We start from the raw sequence: 4,140 nt of genomic DNA on the forward strand, positions 1-4,140 counted from the left end.
CCTCACATCCTTTGAAAACTCGAGAGGTCCGCGGAGATCAATGCTTCCAAAGGAGACGATGCCTGACTCCTCTTGAAAATGGATAGGCGTCCCAGGATCCCTGTGGCACGTGGTAAGGGACCCTGGGTCTCCCGCCTCACGTGGATACGCGTCCCAATTGCCATGCCAAGACTCGAGGAGAATCCCGAGGTGTCCCTCGCACCTAGGACCGAGTCCTGACGTCGCTGAACTAACACGTGTCTGGAAGGGCCCTCCCCGTCGTAACTCGAGAATATATCCCAGGTTCCGGCCGCAACTCGAGAAAAACCATGAGACTTCCCCCTCGCCACGAGATGAGGCCCGATTCACCTGCACTGCGTGCAGAGCAATTCCGTGTTCCACATCAAACGTGAAAGGAGCCTTGATTTCCTTGATGGCACTCCAGAGTAAACCCAAAATCACTGTCTCAAGTCTAGAGGGATCCTGAGGTCACTGGAGCAACAGGAAAGGTCTCCGTGGACCCCAAATCAACTCGAGATGAGAGCTTAGTCCCTGGCTTCGAATCAAGAGGAATACCAACTTTCCACAAGCACCTCAAGAGGAGGCTTCTGTCAGCTACAGGCATGTGAGAGGGACCCTGAGTTTGTGGCCTCAAGTGGAATGGACACCGAGATGCTGTGACTCGAAGTAAGGCCGGATATCCCTGCCGTGAATTGAATGCAGGCTCGTCTTGCATCTCCCAAGACAAGGGATGTCTGAATGCCCTGTGGAGACCACAGAGAAAGACCTAATTTTCCGCCTCATTGCGACCGGAGGCCTCACATCCTTTGAAAACTCGAGAGGATCGCAGAGATCAGTGCTTCCAAAGGAGTTGATGCCTGACTCCTCTTGAAAATGGATAGGAGTCCCAGGATCCCTGTGGCACGTGGAAAGGGACACTGGGTCTCCCGCCTCACGTGGAGACGCGTCCCAATTGCCATGCCAAGACTCGAGGAGAATCCCGAGGTGTCCCTCGCACCTAGGCAGGAGTCCTGATGTTGCTGAACAAATAAATATCTGAAAATGCCCTCCCCGTCGTAACTCGAGAATATACACCAGGTTCTGGCCGCAACTCGAGAAAAACCATGAGACTTCCCCCTCGCCACGAGATGAGGCCCGATTCCCCTGCACTGTGTGCAGAGCAATTCCGTGTTCCACATCAAACGTGAAAGGAGCTTTGATTTCCTTAATGGCACTCCAGAGAGAACTGATCACTGTCTCAAGTCTAGAGGGATCCTGAGCTCACTGTAGCAACAAGAAAGGGCTCCGTGGACGCCAAATCAACTCGAGATGAGAGCTTAGTCCCTGGCTTCGACTCAAGAGGAATACCAACTTTCCACAAGCACCTCAAGAGGAGGCTTCTCTCAGCTACAGGTATGTCAGAGGGCCCCTGAGTTTGTGGCCTCAAGTGGAATGGACACCGAGATGCTCTGACTCGAATAAAGCCGGATATCCCTGCAGTGAATTGAATGCAGGCTCGTCCCGCATCTCCCAAGACGAAGGCTTGTAGGAATCCCCTGTGGAGACCACAGAGAAAGACCTAGTCCTCCGCCTCCTCGCGACCGGAGGCCTCGTATCCTTTGAAAACTCGAGAGGTCCGTTGAGATCAATGCTTCCGAAGGAGACGATGCCTGACTCCTCTTGAAAATGGATAGGAGTCCCAGGATATCTGTGCCACGTGGAAAGGGACCCTGGGTCTCCCGCCTCACGTGGAGACGCGTCCCAATTGCAATGCCAAGACTCGAGGAGAATCCCGAGGTGTCCCTCGCACCTAGGCAGTAGTCCTGAAGTCGCTGAACAAACACGTGTCTGGAAGGGTCCTCCCCGTCGTAACTCGAGAATATACCCCAGGTTCCGGCCGCAACTCGAGAAAAACCGTGAGACTTCCCCCTCGCCAGAAGATGAGTCCCGATTCCGCTACAGTGCATGCAGAGCAATTCCGTATCCCAGATCAAACGTGAAAAGAGCCTTGATTTCCTTGATGGCACTCCAGAGAAAACCCAAGATCACAGACTCAAGTCTAGAGGGATCCTGAGGTCACTGTAGCAACACGAAAGGGCTCTGCAGACTCAAATCAACTCGAGATGAGAGGTTAGTCCCTGGCTTCGACTCTAGAGGAATACCAACTTTCCACAAGCACCTCAGGGGAGGCTTCTCTCAGCTACAGGTATGTGAGAGGGACCCTGAGTTTGTGGCCTCAAGTGGAATGGACACCGAGATGCTCTGACTCAAAGTAAGGACGGATATCCCTGCAGTGAATTGAATGCAGGCTCGTCTTGCATCTCCAAGACGAAGGGATGTCTGCATTCCCTGTGGAGACCAGAGAGAAAGACCTAGTTCCCCGCCTCATCGCTGACGGAGGCCTCACATCCTTTGAAAACTCGAGAGGTCCGCGAGATCAATGCTTCCAAAGGAGAAGATGCCTGACTCCTCTTGAAAATGGATAGGAGTCCCAGGATCCCTGTGGCACGTGGAAAGGGACCCTGGGTCTCCCGCCTCACGTGGAGCCGCGTCCCAATTGCCATGCCAAGACTCGAGGAGAATCCCGAGGTGTCCCTCGCACCTAGGAAGGAGTCCTGACGTCGCTGAACAAACACGTGTCTGGAAGGGCCCTCCCCGTCGTAACTCGAGAATATACCCCAGGTTCCGGCCGCAACTCGAGAAAAACCAAGAGACTTCCCCCTCGCCGCGAGATGAGGCCCGATTCCCCTGCACTGCGTGCAGAGCAATTCCGAGTTCCACATCAAACGTGAAAGGAGCCTTGATTTCCTTGATGGCATTCCAGAGAAAACCCAAGATCACTGTCTCAAGTCTAGAGGGATCCTGAAGTCACTGGAGCAACACGAAAGCGCTCCGTGGACCCCAAATCAACTCGAGATGAGAGCTTAGTCCTGGCTTCGACTCAGGAGGAATACCAACTTTCCACAAGCATTTCAAGAAGAGGCTTCTCTCAGCTACAGGTATGTGAGAGGGACCCTGAGTTTGTGGCCTCAAGTGGAATGGACACCGAGATGTTCTGACTCGAAGTAAGGCTGGATATCCCTGCAGTGAATTGAATGCAGGCTCGTCTTGCCTCTCCCAAGACGAAGGAACGTCTGAATCCCCTGTGGAGACCACAGAGAAAGGCCTAGTCCTCCGCCTCAATGCGACCGGAGGCCTCACATCCTTTGAAAACTCGAGAGGTCTGCGGAGATCAATGCTTCCAAAAGAGACGATGCCTGATTCCTCTTTAAAATGGATAGGAGTCCCAGGATCCTTGTGGCACGTGGAAAGGGACCCTGGGTCTCCCGCTTCACGTGGAGACGCGTCCCAATTGCCATGCCAAGACTCGAGGAGAATCCCGAGGTGTCCCTCGCACCTAGGCCGGAGTCCTGACGTCGCTGAACAAACACGTGTCTGGAAGGGCCCTCCCCGTCGTAACTCGAGAATATACCCCAGGTTCCGGCCGCAACTCGAGAAAAACCATGAGACTTCCCCCTCGCCGCGAGATGAGGCCGGAATCCCCTTCACTGCCTGCAGAGCAATTCCGTGTTCCACATCAAACGTGAAAGGAGCCTTGATTTCCCTGATGCCACTCCAGAGAAAACGCAAAGTCACTGTCACAAGTCTAGAGGGATCCTGAGGTCACTGGAGCAACACGAAATGGCTCCGAGGAGACCAAATCAACTCGAGATGAGAGCTTAGTCCCTGGCTTCGACTCAAGAGGAATACCAACTTTCCTCAAGCAACTCAAGAGGAGGCTTCTCTCAGCTACAGGTATGTGAGAGGAACCCTGAGTTTGTGGCCTCAAGTGGAATGGACACCGAGATGCTCTTACTCGAAGTAAGGCCGGATATCCCTGCAGTGAATTGATTGCAGCCTCATCTTGCATCTCCCAAGACGAAGGGATGTCTGAATCCCCTGTGGAGACCACAGAGAAAGACTTAGTCCTCCGCCTCAACGCGATCGGAGGCCTCACATCCTTTGAAAACTCGAGAGGTCCGCGGAGATCAATGCTTCTAAAGGAGACGACGCCTGACTCCTCTTCAAAATGGATAGGAGTCCCAGGATCCCTGTGGCACGTGGAAAGGGACCCTGGGTCTCCCGCCTCACGTGGAGACGCATCCAAATTGCCATGCCAAG

The sequence above is a fragment of the Dama dama genome, unplaced genomic scaffold, assembly GCF_033118175.1.
Source record: "Dama dama isolate Ldn47 unplaced genomic scaffold, ASM3311817v1 ptg000109l, whole genome shotgun sequence".
Taxonomy (NCBI): domain Eukaryota; kingdom Metazoa; phylum Chordata; class Mammalia; order Artiodactyla; family Cervidae; genus Dama; species Dama dama.